General features: G+C 42.1%; 1 protein-coding gene across 1 annotated transcript in view; it reads right to left on the bottom strand.

Moving 5' to 3' along the window:
- The window catches only part of wscd2 (WSC domain containing 2), a 42,415-nt gene extending 28,714 nt beyond the window's left edge, over positions 1-13,701 (bottom strand). Inside the window, exons 1-2 of the mRNA XM_035165444.2 lie at positions 13,492-13,701; positions 5,805-6,498 (exon numbers count right to left, since the gene is read on the bottom strand). The gene's annotated coding sequence lies outside the window, so the exon portion shown is untranslated. The remainder of the gene's footprint in view (positions 1-5,804; positions 6,499-13,491) is intronic.
- Positions 13,702-19,129: the final 5,428 nt, after the last annotated feature.

A 19,129-nucleotide genomic window follows, 5' to 3' on the forward strand; every position in this document is an offset into this window, starting at 1 on the left:
TCAGTGTGTTTGTCCTCCCCCACCAACACTGAGCTGGCTAACCCTAACCCTAACTCCCTAACCCACCAACAACTGACCTAACCCCCCAATAAATGTTATCACCAGCCGCCACTGTTACTAACCCTACCTTTGAGTGTGTATAAACAGACAATTCTCGGTGACTGAAGATGCAGTTACTAAGCACAAAACTATCATGGTATTTTTCCATTATTATCCTTCAATGACATCATTTATCCATTATAAACCTTGAGGATCCTGCTGATCATGGCAGTAGATGGATGGCTTGGGGAGGACCTGCACATCTTGATTTGGTTCATCTCGCAAAAACCTGACAAATTTCTCTTGCAAGTGTGACACCCCAATTAGGGCCTATAGCACGCAGCTCTGAGATCTGAGGCCGTCTCTGACTGCACAGACAGAAAGACCCAGAGGGGGCTCCACTCACACCGCTGCTCCTGCTCCTGCTGCTCCTGCTCCTGCTACTGCTGCTCCTCACAGAATGTAGGTACAGAGCAGGGTCTATCAAAATCTCCTTGCCTGTCTATTTCTCCTCAGTGCAGTCTGGATGTGGTTGGATGTGTTTTCACAGATTGACTAACACTGATGTTCATCCCACCACAGGGCTGCTCGCTAATATGGTTGCGATATCTAATTCATCATCCCAATAGAGTTTAAAAAAAAAAAACTTTATGAGTTTGTTGTCATTAAATAATGCTTCCTAGCCAACATCCTTAAAATCTGTGGAACGAAATTATCTCCATTCCAACATTATTCAGTTTTCTTTTAAAATATTGACGTTTTAGTTTAAGGTCAGGACAGAGGCAGCACTGAGGCCACATTTTTCCTCCGGTTTCCTAAAAGTGGAGTCGGTAAACTTCATTTCTCCATTTGAAGGTGCGGCTGTTGCCAGGTTGGAGTCTGTTGGTGCAGCACGAACAGAAAACAGAGTTCAGCAGTTTAACAACCGACAAAGGCCTTTTTGTGAGGCAGCGACCGAGCTCAGGAAAGGTGAAGGGGGTTTGCGACTCGAGGTGAGCAATTACAGTGGTGATGTGTTAATCTTGGCGACTGGCACCGTCTCAAGGTCGGACATGGAGCCGTGCACCGCGGAGAGACTATGGCTTTTTTATTCAATGTTCTCCTTATCTGTTTTCTCAATCACTTTCACACTCCTACTTTCCACTATCTTCATTTTCTCTCTCTCTCTCTCTCACACACACACACACACACACACACACACACACACATTTGCAGTCAAGCCGTGTGATAGTGTTGGGCGCACACACACACACACACACACACACACACACACACACACACACACACACACACACACACACACACACACACACACACACACACACACACACACAGCTGTGAGTCAGTCTGACAGGACGGAGGAGTTTGGGTCAGACTGAGGGGAGCCAGAGTTGATGCCACAACTGGGACCCAGACCGACCTCCAGATGAATGGTGAATGTTGTGATAATCTGTGCTCGGGGACAAAGTCTGAGAAGGCGAGAGATGTTTTTCTACATCCAAACCATAAATTACACTTATTTGAAAAATAAACCCATCGTAGTTTGATTCCTGGGACAGAGCTTATCATGCTCTCAGGGTTACTTTCTGTGTCATTCTGTGTCTTCTCTGTATAAAAAAATGTAAGTTGCATTTTACATGTAATAAAGTTCAAGGTTCATTTTCTAGATCATGTTATTGCAATGGAATTTGACTTGGCTGGGTGCTAAGTATGTTATTTCGGTTTACATTGGGGGAGCAGTTTCAGATGAGTAATGCTGGTGTGAGACATTTTCTTGCACCATCATAATTATTATTAATGCACCTACTGAAGATACAATCATGATGAATAAACTCATCTAATGACTCTGTGGTAATAATAAAGGTTAGAAAACACACTTGAGACAGCCTTGCATTTGCTTCCCAATATGTTTGGAGATAGACAAGAAGCAATCACACAGCCTTGCTCTCAGGCTCGGACACACACACACACACACACACACACACACACACACACACACACACACACACACACACACACACACACACACACACGCACACGCACACAGTGCACAGTGAAACTTGGCAGAAACATGTGGTATGGGTCAAGAGGGAACCTATAAAATGTTGGTGCAGATCCAGATCAGGGGGCAGATCCTTGTTATTTAATGTTTTTGTTGATTTCCCAGAGAACTATTCCTGGTCTTAAAAGAAAAAACGTAAAGGATCTAATGATTTTAAATGTGGTTTCATACTGTTGGGCTTTGAAGGTATGCGCTCCACTTGCCCTTCTAGTTGACATAATGCATTCTCTAGCTGTTTATCCTAACCTTAACCATTACAACCAAATGCCTTCCCTTTACTGCCAAAATGTTCTCACAACAATGGTTTTGAAACAAAATTGTCCAAAACAACTGTGGGCGACACACACACACACACACACACACACACACACACACACACACACACACACACACACACACACATCATATAAGGCTTAGTTGGACTGAACAACATCCATGTCCTCAGCAGGGCATCTGTCTCTGTCTGAGAGAAAAGTATGAACAGCAGGTCTGAGTTCAAAAATCTGATTGGCTATTAATCCCATGCTGCACATTAAAATGAAAAACAAGTTTTATTTCAAGCATTCACAAAACTACAGTTGTATAATCATTAGTTCCAAAGTTACACAATATATTTTGTTGGCCTTGTTGTGTCCACTCTAAACTGAGTCATGTAACACACTTAAAATAAAAGCATGAATAGATGTATCAATGAAGGACTTGTTTTCAAGTTTAGATTCAGGGTTTTCCCATCTTCATCTTCATCTGCCTCCCTGTATTATCTTACCACATGTCTAGGTGGTGATTATCTGGATGCGTCTTACAGGAGACGTCCAGAGTTGAGAATAATCCTCCTATAAGCTGAAAATCTGGCTGAGATGTGCATGCAGAAAGGCTGACCCACTCCTTGGATCTGTGTAACCGTAACATAGTCTTTAAGATGATCCTCTTTCTGAAATCATCTTTTCTTTTGAGGAAAAGGAAAATTAGTCATTGCAAGTATAATAAATTAAGATACAGCAATGTTGTTTTTTTATTCACATGAATTAAAACTGAAATTGATGCCACTGGGTGGGAAACTACTGCTCTGCTTTTGAACGTCAGACACTATAAACAGTCTGAAACTCTCTGCACGTCTTACACCGGAGCATTTCATGCCAAGCTATTTTTGTGAGAGCTCTAATGAGGATCTCGACGACCTTTATTGGTGGTGATATATCAAGAGCAAGCGCCATCCAACCTCCACACAGCTCGCACTGCACCACTGTTATCTCACTGCAACGGCTAGCACAAGAATGCAAACAGTAATTCCTGTCAGTTCTTCTGGCGATCTTCAAAGCCTGAGGCCATTGGATATGATCCGCAGCACGTCCCTGAGAGGTCGCCAAGAGGATGAGGAGATAAGCTCTGGAGGAATTCAAAGCCTTCTCGCTCCTCTGCCGGCCACCTCCTCATTACACAAAGCGCTTCATATCTGAGACACTTTCAAGTTCACCACGGCTGAGCTCTCTCGGAAATTCAACAGCAAATTTCTTTTCTTTTCTTTCATGAGTCAAAGAGTCAAACCACTGAGGCTGATGCTCCTCTTGATCACCAGAGGGTTTCCAGCTCATGCAAAATACTGCGAGTTGTAGGATTGTTCAATAAATCAACAGCAGCAGAGAGAACAGCGTCCTCTCATTCTCCAGTGCACAGTTATGCATTTCAGTTGTTGGCATCTCTCTCTGACGTCTGGTCACTTCTGCCTGGGGCAGGACTGGGCTCATGGGACAGCACAGCCACTGAAACAACAGTGGCTGTGCAAGAATAAAATCTATATTATTCAGATTGGATCTGAACCCAATTACACACGTTCATAAATATCAGTCCCATAAAAATGCCTGTCAAGCAATGTGGAAAAAAAGTATTTTTGTAATCCTGCCAACTAACAAACAAATGCAGAAGGAAACAAATAAAATATAGTGTAGATACAGGGTCCACAGATTCCTGCCCTGCACAGCAGAAAGAGCATCATGGAAACTCATATCGCCAGAGGTTTAATAAAGAGTTGAGTTCTAGTTTTTATCTTACACTCACATTAATGGTATTGATCAATTTGGCTTGGTCTACCCTCAGCGGCTGTGAACTAAGTGCCATGTTCCCGTCACCATGACCAGGGGTCCATCATACCCTGTGCCTTTTCATTCACTGTCATTCCAAGTGCTGAAAAAGCAGCAGCATGAGTAATTACTGCCCTTCATCAATTGATATTAGCAGCTGATCAATATTAACGACCATTATGTTCTTCTACTTTAACACTTTACACTGAACAGTTCAATACAGTGATCTACAGTACGCAGAGGTCATCAGAAACAATGAGGGCCAGTGGAGGCTGCTGAATTTACATAACCTCATTGAAATCATTAGACGTTATGTTGTAAATAAGACACTTGTAGAGCCGCAAATTATGATTATTCCAATTACTGATTAATCTGTCCACTATACTGTATGTTCATGATTAATGGGTCTTTCATAAAATGTCAATATAATAATGAAACATGATCTTTATTTTTCTCAAACACCAATTTTTGGACAAACTTGGTGGTATCAGGGAGCGGATCCAGGATTTTTCTATTTTTCTCCATTTCTTTAACATGGCAAGATTTTTTCTCGTGTTTAAAATAATAATAAGTGAAGCAGCAAATCATCACATTTGAAAAGCAGGAACTTGGTGTTTTTGCTTAACAATGACCGAAACAGTTTTCCTTCTGCTTTTCATGATCACATTGACAAACACAAAGTAGCTGAAAAATAAATATGCGCAGGCGAGAACTTAGACCTTGAGGTTCTGTCAGCACTAGAGCCACAGATAGACACAAACATCCACAAAAGATCTTTCCAATAGAAATAAACGAGGGACGGAAACGCATGTTGGGCTGTGCCTGTTGCCTCTGTCTGATTTACAGCTCTGGTGAAAAATAAGCAGGAGGGCTCTAATGAAAGTCCAGAGACTTCACACTTTGGGGGAAAATGGTGGGAGCGCTCGGACTGCGGGACACCAACCATGCACCTGGTTACAGACTAATGCATCTTCACTGCCCACTGAGCATGACTGAGTGCAGTGAACCTGAGAGACACCTGAACATCTGTCACACAACATCATACAAACATCCCAGGTCAGACAGAGAGTCTGATGGACCGCTCAGTTAATAGCAGAGTAGAGTAGGGCTGGGAGATTATGATCCGAAATGTTTATCGATATATAACAATAAAGGTAATTATTTCTTTATAGATTAATGATGCGTTATAGCTCTTCACTGTGCATAAACATTATGTCAATGTATTCAACTTTTGTTGTATTGCTATTAATGGAAATTTTATTGAGATAACTATTGCTATTGTTTTATTGACCAGGCCTAAGATAGAATGATAAAATAGAAAGAGGCTGATACCTCTACTTTACTCAGGTTTTTAATGAGACTCAGTCCAATCAAACATATGGCCTTTAAACAGCCCACTATTATTTATCAAGTCTTTACTCCAGGGCTACTTATCATTGAAAATATTAGCTAAATAAATACAATTGAATCTGGGAAACTGGATTTGCATCAGTGCTCATTTCGGTGCAGCTCTACCCTCAAACACCATACACATACATACATATAAGCAGCATCTGTACACATGTCACAACACTGAGCTGCTGCAGCGAGGACAGGGTTTCTCATGTGGGAAGTCTTCCTCTTACCTTGAACGTGAGGCTGTTCCCAGGACGTAACCCGGCTCGGGATGGTTCCCTGTGTGTCCGTCGGGCTCACGCGTGATGTTCATTCTCCACCATCATCCACACAAATATGAGCAGCGGCAGCAGCAGAGAGGTTTTTTACTGTGTTCCCATCCAACCAGCGCTAGTTGATCAATCCCATTAGGCGTTCAATAACACTGTGGCTGCTGCAGCGCTCATGAAGGAGGAGGAGTGATGTAAATGGCCCCGGTGTGTTCTCCAGTTTACAGCAGACAGTCCTCTCTCCTCTTCCTCTTCTTTCCCTCGCTCCACTCATTTGCTCGGGTCCGTGCGTGGCTCTGCTGCAAGCGGGGTGTGTATGTGTGTGTGTGTGGGTGTGTGGGTGTGCGCGCGGGGTCGACCTGTCTGTTCCCGTCGCCCGTCCGATGTTAAGGAGAGCCTGTGTGACGCTGCGGAGAGGCAGCGCCGCACCATGCGCCCTGCAAGCGCTCCCACACACACACACAGACACACACACACACAGACACACACACACACACACAGACACACACACGCACACACGGACCAACAGCACTGCCTGCTGTACTTAAAGAGACACCGCAGCTCAGGCGCAGTGTCCTCCGCACTCCTCTCCGCGCTCCGCTGCTCTCTGGAGAGGTTTGGCACCGTGACGCGCTCCCTGCGGACACTTTGCTTTCTGTGTGAGGAAATCAGACAGGATCAGATGCAGAGTCAGACATTCACCTGTGCTGTGTCCACTGACAGGCAGTGTATAGGCTTATATCCCTTTAAAACCGCGAATCACGCGGTATATGTAGATGCTATTGATTTGAAATGGAAAGTTGAACCAATATGAAATGGTTCCATCGCCACTGCAGTGGTGTCACTGATTACACAATGGGAAATGGTGGTGAAAACAAACAGCCAAAGCAATAACAGTGATATCAATAATTATAGCAGTTCCCACAGGGTTAGTTCTGACTGGGCCCTGGTTAATTATACTGTGTGGAAAATTGTATGGAGCAAATAGATGCTGTCAGCCTGCAGCACTTACATCTGATGAAGCACCCTGCCATGCCAAGCAGAGACTCACCCAACCAAGTACAATAGCAATGCGGAGACTTTGTGTATGTGTGTTTTTATAGTTTTACATGTGTATTTTTACACACAAAACAGTCACACACCTATTGTCACTCTTACTAAATAACGTGCATATTAAATCCTTAACTGCAAAACAAAATGTCAAAAAAAGTTGGTTTAAGGTTTGTGATTTTTTATTTTGAAATGTAGGATTGTTGTTAATATAATCATGTCACTAACACAACAGTAATATAACACTGGGCCCAACGAACTCAGTGGTAGTTAGAGTTTGCCTTTCTGCTTGTGTGTGTGTGTGTGTGTACTTTTTGTTGTTGTCATGAATTAGTCATGGTTAAGGATAAGGTTTTGGTTCGGCCGTCCACAATGGAAGTCAATGCAAAGTCAGCTGTGTCCGTAACAGGGTGAATACAAGAGCCCTGAGAAAACAGCCCAGAAGTAAATGGACAACAACTCAACCTCTGCTGCATCTTTTTCACATTACCGTCACATTTTGATTTACACTGAGAGGGATTTTTTTCCCGCTTGCCTTGCATTCTGATTTTAATCCTGACTTCCGTTTATGCTTCACCCCTCTCATGCCACTTCCAGATGTTCAGCTGCTGTGCACGCAGGATTCCCTGCATTAGATCTGGGTGATCATCCATTCTCTTTAACCGCAAATCTCTTTGTATGTAAACTGTGCCCTTCAATCAGTTTTATCGTCCCTGACAGTTGCGGCTATTGAATCAATGGCTACGAGCAACTGAATTAGACAGATCTTTAAATGCCATGCACATGCAAGCAGGGTGCCCGTATGCACAGACAGATAGTACACAGGGAGTTGAGAGTCTCTCATCCACCTGGCTGCCGTGTTTCAGAACGTCTAACTAAAAGATTAAATATGAATGAGAGGGTGTTGTGGGTTCGCCTCACCTGAGAGGTGAGTCATACCCTCAGCTCTGAATAAGCCACTCAGTTCATCAGTTACAGGCTTAACTCCTGTCTGTCCTTAAGGGATGTTGTGCTGACACCACGGAGATGACTCTGCATATTTCAGCGGCATCAATTCATGGCTTGGTTGCTGTCTGTGCTGTCGCCTGGAGCACTGTCGCCTACAATTACTCTCCTCTACTTGGTGACTCAGCGTCGGACTCCAACTTGAGAGGGCCACTCTCGAAATCGCCAGTGTGCTGCGCTGGTATTACTCATGCTGAATCAGGCCGACAGGATGGGACAGCAGCCAAACAACAGAATCCTGAAACTCACAGCCAGATGTTTGACGAATGAGTTTGTTTTAGATAAATCGTGGCAAACACATCTCTCCTAATTTAAAAAACTCCTTTTTAATGATATACACACCTGCATTCATTGTTAGAGGTCAGATATGTTAATCATGGGTTGCAAGAAGTAAGACTCCAGGCCAGCCAATGACTGCAGACGGTTCATTGTGTAAAATCGCTGCTCTCTTATATGGTGGCGCTATGAGGAGGGAAAATAATGTTCCTCTATTTTCAGATTGGGATCAGTTAAATTGTTCTGATGGTCCTGCTTTATGTTAGGATCCAAAAACCTGTGAGCACAGACAGCTCCAAGTCCAACAAACAAGTCAGGCATGCAAGTGGAACTGTGCCGTTGGATCTCTGCCTGGTTCACTGGAAATATAATCATACACGACAGTAACATACACAAAAGTACAACAGCATGTACTGTCTCTCGATCAGGAGAACAAAGTCTGTCAAAGAGAGTTTTGTGAGGAGACCAATCTCTTTCTTTATGCTGTAAACAGATCCTCATGACAAAAAAAGTATTCGAAACTTTAAGAGTTTTTATGAGGAACAGGGTCGAAACGAAGGGAAGCTGTTCCCTTTAGGATGGCTATCAGCATCACATTGCATGCAAGAAAACAGAGCCCTCATCCTAATGTCAGAAATAATGTGCCTCATTGTCTCCGACTCTTCATCAGTTTCTGGTTTCCTATCGGAAACTCTCAAAATGCCGTCATCTTTCAGAACACTAGCGGTTGTGTCTCTTTTTCTTTCCAACCTTTATTCATCGTCATGACATCAGAAACTGGTAAAGTCCACATGCATCAGTGCACAACAGGAACAAAGCCTATAACTGTCATGAGCTACACATACACACACATATCTTTCTGTGGATGGTGTTTAAATTTGAATGTAGAAGCTCAGGGAGCAGTATGAGGTGGAAGAAGCAGTTGTTTCCCAAATCTAAACTGTGAGACCAGGTTATCATCTTTTCACTGGCATAATCTACTTTTCTGGAGTAATCAGTTATTACCTCTACCAAGGAGGTTATGTTTCCACCGCTGTGTGTGTGTGTGTGTGTGTGTGTGTGTGTGTGTGTGTGTGTGTGTGTGTGTGTGTGTGTGTGTGTGTGTGTGTGTGTGTGTGTGTGTGTGTGTGTGTGTGTGTTCCATGAGATTTCGTGGAATGGTGGGGCGTGACCCCAAAATATGATTCCATCAATTTTGGAGCAGATTTTTCAACATTTTCCTTGAGGATAATTGATGAAAAAACATCTGATGTTTAGGGGACTGATGTCTATCAGTGTGTGAAATTTGGTGCAGATCCAAATTAAGATCTAGTCAATTTAAATGTGATTTCACAAGGGGACTGTTGGGCTAGACAATATATTGACTACTGCACTCACCAGCTAACTCTATGTAGGCCTGTATCAATACTGTCTGAGGTGACTTTGGCAACAAACATAATTGATTCACTTTTCCTTTGCTCATTTTATACTGGGATATTGCTGATTCTGCTAGTTCCTCGTGTCAATCAGCCGATAATCACGTGTCATGTTTAACGAAGTCCATAGTGATTTATTATTTGCCTGCCAGCCACCGTCCTGTGGGACAAATCAGTGCTCGTCAATGGGAAACCTCCCCCTGTCTGACACATTCAAGACGGACTTTGCTTTACTGTGTTTGAGTTGTTCTTTGCGGCAGTAATCATTTTCTAACTGATGAGATTTTTTTTACAATTCCTTTCTGGAATAGTTCTCATTGATTTGACACAGGAATAACCCGATCAATACTTGTAGTTGCTGTGCACTCTGTTTGACCTTTAAACGGATAAACACTCGCTTCCCACTCCTCGGGCAGCTTTTTGACTTCAGCACCGACTACATAAACGTTTTTTTTACAGCTTTATATTATGAGCAAATCTTTTCTTTTAATGTAACATACATCTTAGTTTACCCTGGGCATTCGTGAACATTTTTCCTGTACATGCTCCAACTGTTCTCCTGATCTTAAAGCAACATTATCTCATCAACCACTCAATGACTGATTAAAGATCAAATGTTGCTGCTGTTGATGCACACCAATGCTCTCTAAGATGCTTAATGTATTGTTTCCTGTTTCAGCAACTCAGCTAAAGAAATAGCGCAAACGTTTCACACATGCACATCATCTGGTTTCCTGTCTCCTTCATGTATAGCTCTATATAGTCAGGGTGTAACCTACAAAAACCAGTGAATGTCATGCAGGGAGGTGAGGAGCCGTTTGCATGATCACTTTCTCCATCTGCGCTACCACATCTCCGAGTGCTGATAGCGACAGTCTGGATTAAGTGCTGTCACTGAGTGGAGATCGTACATCAAGTCCCAGTGACAGACAGTGTCACTTATCTTCTGTCAGACTGTGGTGCTGAGTGGGTCGTGGTTGTGTTTATAAGCTGTCAGTGGCTCCATTTATACAAACTAAACACATTGTGTTGGTTGCATTAAGTTATGATCTTATTTATGTGAGTGTGACTGTTCAGAGGGACGTGCACTGTCTTCTCTGAGGGACGTGCCCTGTCTTCTCTGAGGGACGTGCACTGTCTTCACATAAGCAGCACTGTGAAAAACCTGAGGTCACACAGCACATGGCAGCTGCATGACATTTTAGGGTGTAGTATAATGAATGGAAATGTCCTGAGATATAATTAATGCAGTAGACGAGGGTGTAAAATAAAACAGGTTGTGGCCGAGAAGGTTGAGGAGGTGAAGCATGATTTACTGAAGTAGCAACTGTCATCTGTTGAGCCTGGTGATGGCGGCTGGCATTAATATTTCAACGGCCTCTTCAGAAACCACCCCAAAACACATCCTGTGTTATTTAAATTGCACAATGAACTAATTAGAAATATGAATTAATGATAAGATTATCCCAAGCATTCAGCTCAAACACACACACACACACACACTCAGAGAACGTTTGTCAATTACATTGACTTACATTGATTTTCTAGAGATTAACTCCAACCTTAGCCATAGTTATACTATTTGCCTAACCCTTACCTTAACCTTCAAGTAACCTAAACCTAACCTTAACTGAACCTTAAAATCCAACAATTTATGTTATGGGGAATTTGTTTTTTGTCCCGATAGGGAGAGCAAGTCCCCAAAGTGTGATGAGTACCCACATGAAGAGTAATACCTGGAGCACACACACACTCACAGAAATGTTCTGCTTGTGGGACCGAGGCTGTGAAATCTACCACACGCTGTAATTGCTATGCAGCAAGTGGCTCAAAGTTGCTGCCGCAGCAGGATAGTATGACTGGAGAGCTACATCTTTCAGTCACCATGAAAAAATAATGATTCCTTCACTGAGTTTCATTTGGTCCTTTTGACTCTGTTGCCTGTCGCATGTCATTAGACAAATCTGACACAGTTTGGGATGTTTTGGTCAGTAACCTAATTTCCATGGCTGCTGTGCTATCAGTGTCACACATGTGCCTCGGCTTAAACCCAGTCACACTCTTGATTAGCTGCATGTAAGCATCTATATTCAGCACATTTGTTTGATCTATGGCTCCAATTTCACTTTACTGCACTTTATCATGGGAAAGTTATGCAGACGTTAAGAAGAGTCGACCCATCCAAGCTACTTCCACCTGCCAGAAAAATATGACATTTCCCTTTTTAAAATACTTTGGGGAACAACTGCAGACATTTAGAAATAACTAAAATATGACACCTTCAAGTGGCTTTGTTGCACTTCCTCATTTATATCTCTCCTAACTGTCTGAAAGCTCCACCACCTCTCTTGCGCCTGCACTTAAACTCAGTGTATTTGAAAAAGTCAATTGTAAAGGCCAGACTGTCTAGATGTGAAGATGCTTTCATCTAAAAAGAGGAAACTTGGCTGCTTGAAATAAGCAAAGGCTATTTCTATGTACAAATGTTTTGTTTGTTCATATTTCCAAAGTAAAGATTTGTCCTGTTTCCTTACTTTAAGGGTATATGGTCTGGTTTGGTCCTTAAAAACAAGCAAATCAAATTTTAAGCACATTAATGCTAAAAGTAACATCAATTTAAGAGGTAATTGAATTATTTTTTGCAGTAATAAGCCTTAACTGGATTCCTCGACATTACTATTTTTCATTTTATCTCAACATTGTATGTGCTATGATGAGTCAGACAGTCTGACATATAATTTCAAGAAATCCACTCCTTGCTCTGGCAGCCAAATTTGCTAGATCTGTATAACAGCCTGCTCATATCTCAACAGTTTGGCCTTAAATTACACAGTGTCTGACTGCTGTCTTGTATTATTAATGGCTGCAGCGCGGATGCAGCTGAGTGACAATAACGATGTAGAGAATATTTGAGTTTGTGTCTGCTCGGTTTTTCTGAAATAACGAGACAGCCTATCCTCAACATCCCCAAACAAGCTCTTATTAAGCACAGAGAGCGTTGAAGCAAACATGTCCCACGTTTTTAGTGTGGAGACATTAGTAAACACTTGTGTCATTAATTAATATAGATGAGAGCTGCTCGCAGGATTTTGAACTATGTTGTTAATTTATGAAAACAGAGCAGATTTTTCACCTATTCGCTGTGGTTGATCTCTTTTAAAAATTATAGAGCCAGAAAAGTGACTGACTGCAGCAGATATTATTACAGCTTTTTAGTATATGGGTTATATTTCCACACTTTTAGGAACACATCTGAGTCACTTTCTACTTTCTACATTTCTTTTGGGGATAGCAAGTAAAATGTAGCAACCCTCTTCCTGAGTAAAGTAAGGCTATAGTGCCAAATCCACTTACAGCACGCTGCTGCCACATTATCACTGAGTGGGGAAAATAATGAGGTTACGAAATTTTAATTACTTCATACTTTGTGAAAACTAATTACAATGATGCTTCCTGATCCGAAAACCAGTTTGTCAACTTTAACACATTTGTAATTTCCCAGATCTACAGCGCATTAACCTACTGTGCTCACTGAAGTGTTTGATTTTGAACGCAATGTAACAAAAACTCATTCTGGTTAATTGGGAGTTTGTGTCTCTTCAGGAAATTCCCAGGTGACAAACGATCTATAGCCACGAGCACCTCACCACCATTGCTGTTAGGGTTGTGAACTGTTTGGCTTTTTTCTGCTGCACGTTATGGTTATGGGTATGCACCTATTCCTCCACACTGCTGGTCCTCATCCACTCACTCACCTGCAGTGTATGAGGACCACATCACTACGTCTCTGCCCGAACGTCAACTTACCTTGTTTTATTTCAACATCAGCCAACTCGACTTGTTTGTGTATGCTATTGGAAAAAGTCCGTATTTTTGCTTGCCCTAACCCTGCTCTGTCTTACCTGCACACTTTGTTCTGTCGGTCACACTCCCTCAGGTCCCTCAGCCACACTGTCCCCGAGATTCCTCAATGGACAAACACTCGGGTCTGCTCCCCTGCAACAGAACACACGGTCAAATGGCAGCTCAGTTGAGTCGCCATCATCCATTCTGAGCATACCCAGGAGAGTTGACCCACTTCATGGTGCAATTTGTCTCAGTGGCAACTTCTATCACTTCTGTCTCTTCCTGCCACTGTCACCTTAAATAAGTTCAGACGACCTCAAAGAGGAAGTTAACTTCTTTTTTCTGTCCTAACACTGGAACTGTTTGAAATCGCTAATGATCAACAGGAAGCAACTTAGTTTTTTACACCGTTCATGCCACATCCTGGATACCTACACCGATTCTGAATGCAGTGACTGCCACTTGAGAACAGGATTTGTAATCATGCTCTTAAAGGTTGTATATGAAATATTTAAAAACTTTTCTCTTTGTGAAGATGATGTTAAGATGTTGTCCTGACTCACACTCCCTCTACGTGTGTTGTGATTCCAGTTTCTCAGTTCTTTGTTGTGGTGGCAGGTCCAGGAGCAAGCATGTTAATGCTTATGAGCCTCTCACCGCACCTTCCCCATGTTTATAAAGCGAAATGGCTCGAGCTCTGACTGACAGTGAAGTAAATATGACATGCGGGTAGACATGCTAATTTCTGTCCCTTTAGCTGTGCGGCCCCTCAGAGCATTCAAACACTGTAAACACACCCGTCAACCTCGGTTAAACACAACGCACCACAGTTACATCTTATCTTTATACAGTCTATGGCTGACACATATGCTTACGATGCTAACCATGCTAGCTGCCATGCATCGTATGCGGTGGCTCAGACGCTGACAGGAGCTCAAACTCATGAATCACATGTGACAGATCTGTTTTAAGGCTCGGCAGCGATTGTTGTTTTTGTTGTTGCTTCTCCTTTCACAGGAATTCACCTATGCTTCTGGTTGTGTATAATTGGGCTGTTTCACTTTGCTTTGCAATGTCAATAGACTTTGTGAGCGACACCATGCTGAGAACATGAAGGACACACAGTATAATCTAATGTTATATTGAGATTAACTGGACTCAATGTTAAGTCATCTGAGGGGCTTCGGTAACAAATGACCCCTTCAATATTCGCACCCTAGCTGCATTTACTTTTTTGTGTTACCCTGATTTCAGAGTTGTGTAAAAGCCCATTCTAACCAGACATCTGCATGGTGACCTAACTCTGTGTTGTGCAAGGATCAGCAATTGATTCCACAATTAGAGATTACAAGTAGACAGTTCACAGTGAGTGGAGGAGGCGGAGTTAAACAATGAGTGCCATCATTGGTGAGATTAGGTGTTCATGCGTATCACAAGTCATGATCTCTATTAAATAAATCAAAAGATAATCTCAGTTACGAGCTGTCCACTAATACCAATATAAGTAATCCAGCAGCTGTAGGCATGTTGATGTGAGTAATACAAATTAATTTAATAAAGTAGGCAGTTTTCCTGCACTTCTTTCAATTTCAATCAAAGTAAATCACAATGAAGAAGTTAATAACAGTCGGAAAGCAAAGGGACCATATTTGGGGAAATTGTAGGTGGAAAAGAACAAGACAAGATTGAACTTGTGTTTTGCAAAAACCCATTTAAATTGGAGAGAGGCACATGCAACAAATCGAAGAGGGGTGCAAATGTAGAAACAGCACACAGAAGCTTTATCAACCCCAGGGTCAGATTCAATTTCCAGCCTATTTATGAAAGCAGAGCAGGCATATTGAAATTTCTGTGCAATCTCATTAGATTAGCATGGCACTTCCTGCCTCCAAAGAGATAAAAGATTCATCCAAAGAAAAAAGATTATTCATCGTGGTGATATACAGAAAACGAATCTGACATTTTAGGCTATGAAAGACAGAATTCCCTCATATGCATAACTTCTTCTATGACATATATCCCAGCCTTACTAGTTCTTTTGAATGGGTGGAAGATCTTTTTAACCAGAATGCACAAAGCAAGACACCATTATTTGGAAAACTATCAATTCTGAACTATTACACCATGCAAGTTGTATGAGATTTGCAGCACATGACCCCAAACTCTGTCACATTTAGCCTTGAGCTCAATCATGAGAAAATTTCCCCATACAAGTGAATGAGAGAATGGTCTGCAGGCTATTGGACCCACTGTTCTCTGTCTACTCTCTGTGTCTCTGAAACTTCATGAACCCAAAATAGATTAAACTAAACAATATCCCATCATTAGAAGAACATTTTCCAAAATATTTACATATATATATAAACACATTTAAAATCAACATCATTTAGGCTGTGGCGATGATGTACAGTTTGGTTAGCCCTTAACTCTGTGAAAAGCTGGTGACACTGATGAATCCTTTGCATAGTGAAAATAAATTCCCAGGAAGAAGCGAGATGTGGCATCGCCACTGTTTCTTGAAAAGAAAAGTGACTCGCCACGAGCGTGTAACAGCATTTCTTATTTGAGAGAAAGGCCTTCGAATGCCGTGAGCTGTGGCCTCATTACCAGCAGGAGGTGAGCTCTATTCAGGGAAGGACCTGTTATGTATGCACATCCCAAACAGCCAGAGAGAAAGCTCCCACCCAAAAAAAAAATCCTCATTAAACAAAGACAACTGTGCAGCAGGGACACGCTGCAGCATCTAAGCCAAGCTCTTATCTGCATATGAATATTTGGCAAGACAAACTCATTAGCATTTTAAGAGGTTGAAATGGAAAATAAATAAGTATGCTTATTCAAATATACTGGACAAAACAGGTATGAATTGAATATAAAGACTACCATGGCAAAGCTCTGAAAAGGACGAGGTTGAAAACCAGTGCAAATCAAGGCAGCAGCAGTTTACATCCCCCTCCTCTGAAATGTAAATACAAACCTTTGAACCTTTTGTTTTTCATGTTTTTCCTCTCGTGACTACACAGCCTCTCTGTCCTCGTTACTGCCACCACACACTGCCCAGATGTATCAGCTCTGCATGGAGACTGCAGCTAAATACACATGAAGTAAACCGCAGCAGAGAGCAAAGTAATAATGAGCAGTGCAGATGCAGTGAAGTGTCTCTGCAAAGTGAAAACCTGCCTGAAGCGTGTCAGCAACCACGAGAAGTGTGATCTGAAACTTCCACTTAGGTCACAGGAAAAGGGTTTACTATATATACAAAGCTAAATGCACTGCATGGTGAACATATAACAGCTGCAGTGCAACATATATCTTTACATTTTCTATCTTAGTGATTATTTTACACTTAAGAAGTTGTTTTTTAAACATGAATTTTATTAATTTACAATTCAAACTAATAAAAGGTGAAATAGTGAAATAGAACATTAATATTTGTGATATGTTGGATATCTTGGAAAACAGTGTTAATTTATCAGATTATTGACCCATAATATTTTTCACCTTGCTTCCCTGCAAGACCTCTAAACCCACTTTACAAGGAAATTATTTGGGCCGCATTTGAAAAGTCAAAAAAGTCTCCTTTTCTCATCCCTTTTCCTTGACCTTGATGGAAAAGGTCAGGAGGTCAAGGAAAGGTGTGAATTCACAGACTTGGGAAAAGACATTGATGGCGTTGTTTTCTCTTTTCCTTACCAGGACGGACCAGTGTATCCTATTAGCTAAAGGAGATACCATAGGAACCACTACCGCTCCTTTCCTCACTATTTAGAGAATTTGACTCTTATCAGCCCTTATCGTGGCTGTCACTTCAATACTTCCAGGTCATTCGCCTCAGTTAGGAACCTTCCGAAGCAAAAAGGTATATTTAACCCCAGTAAGGTCTATTACACACCTCACTGCCAGGCATTTCTCAGATTCCTTCTCCTCTGCTCCCATTAGAGCTCCCCCTGCTGGTCTGGGCACAGAAGAACTGGTAAGAGTGTCAAACCTGTAAGCTCAGTTCAGTTGCCCCATACAGAGTTAGAAAAGCAAAAGTTAAAGCTCAGTTCTGGTTTAAGTTCAAATCTTAATAAGTAACCAGAGAGCAACATGTAGACTAAAAAACGACATCAGGTCTTGTCAAGCAACCAACAGCTTGTTTTAAACATGATGTCATTCACCTACCTTAGAAGTTACAAACAGTCTCGTTGACATGTCTGTCCAAAATTCTTAAAAATGTGTTTCCTCTTGACTCCTTCTACAGGTGTTGTACGAGGCTGTACATAAAAGCGACTGGACTCACTAAGATGTCACACCTCTCATCCAAAGGGCTTCCTCGTTTAAAAGAAGAACTGAGCTGAAGAAACCTCTTGAATGTTTATGTCATCAACCTTGATCCCTGCTTTCCTCTTCAGTGCAAAGAAGAACTATCATTAATTCAACTTGTTAAAACCTGCAGGAAACCTTTTCCTTTTTTTTGTCACAGTAAAATAGATTCAGATGTTGGATGATGATGAAGCTGAACAGCTGGTGTTTGGACCTGAAGCACTAAAGGATTGAGTAACATAACTCTAGTTTCTCTAGGCCAGAAACACTGGAGTAAACAGCTATATATGCCAAATCAGAAATGTTTTGAGGATTAGATTTAGATTTTGTAAGTTTTATCACTAGCCATCTTGACTACAGCTCTGGTTTGTTGTTTACTACCCTTTGCTCTGGCATAGCTGGAAGCTGTGTTGTTTGTGTCCCTGTCTGTGTGCAGAGCGGATCAATTATAGGTCAAGGTCAATAACAATTTTTTAAAGATCTTTACTAACAATAGGGAGACAACATCAAGCTTCAGAAAATGATTCCACATTATAAAGTATCATATGATAAGTGATGTCATTAAGAAGTCACAGAAAAGGGACCTCATAGCTGCTGTGGATTCCTCAGATGAAAAAGGGATGCAGTCCCAGATCATCACAGTGAAGTGGAGTGGTCCACGACGAGGTACAACTCTTCTCCATGGATGTGGTGCTTGTTATTACTCCACACAGACTCCACACCCAAGACCAGTAGCAGAATGTAATCAACCTTGATCTCTGCTTTCTTCACTTAATCATCTCCGCATACGAGCACACACACATACGCAGGCACAGTCAAATGAAAACGGTTGGGATCCTTTCCCCGTCACACGGAAAAACAAGAGAGCGGAACAACAGAGAAGAGGAGTAAAAAGAAACTGTAAATGGTCACAGGGGAGTGAAATTCCAAGTTTCTTCCCGGGCAGTGTGCCAGTTTTTCATCTCCTGTTCGGGCCCAGTTATTACAGAGTGTGAAGCAGAGATGGTCAGACGCCCCAGTAGATTTCCTGCCCCACTGCACAATTCACTTCTTCTCAAGAAATGTCAGACAGGATCAGAAACAGCTCCGCATCAGCTGCAGGTTTAACTCTTTGCCTGCACGCCACAGATAAATGTCTTCACAACCCCACACCATGCCAGGAGTTAGACAGTGACCCCATCTCCTCCTGCATTGGCCAGCCGGGCTCACTGCTTTCCCTCTGCCATGTATACCCAGTAATTTACTGACCCCTGGGCTGCACTGTTTATGACTATTGATCAAACAGCAGTCCCAGTGCTAATTTAGTGCCAATGATACATTCTGTCATGAGGGGAAGCAGGAAGGGAGTATTGATTAACGTGCAGCTCTGCTCAGGGCGTTGCTGCAGCA

The sequence above is a fragment of the Hippoglossus stenolepis genome, chromosome 9 (genome assembly GCF_022539355.2).
Source record: "Hippoglossus stenolepis isolate QCI-W04-F060 chromosome 9, HSTE1.2, whole genome shotgun sequence".
Lineage (NCBI taxonomy): Eukaryota > Metazoa > Chordata > Actinopteri > Pleuronectiformes > Pleuronectidae > Hippoglossus > Hippoglossus stenolepis.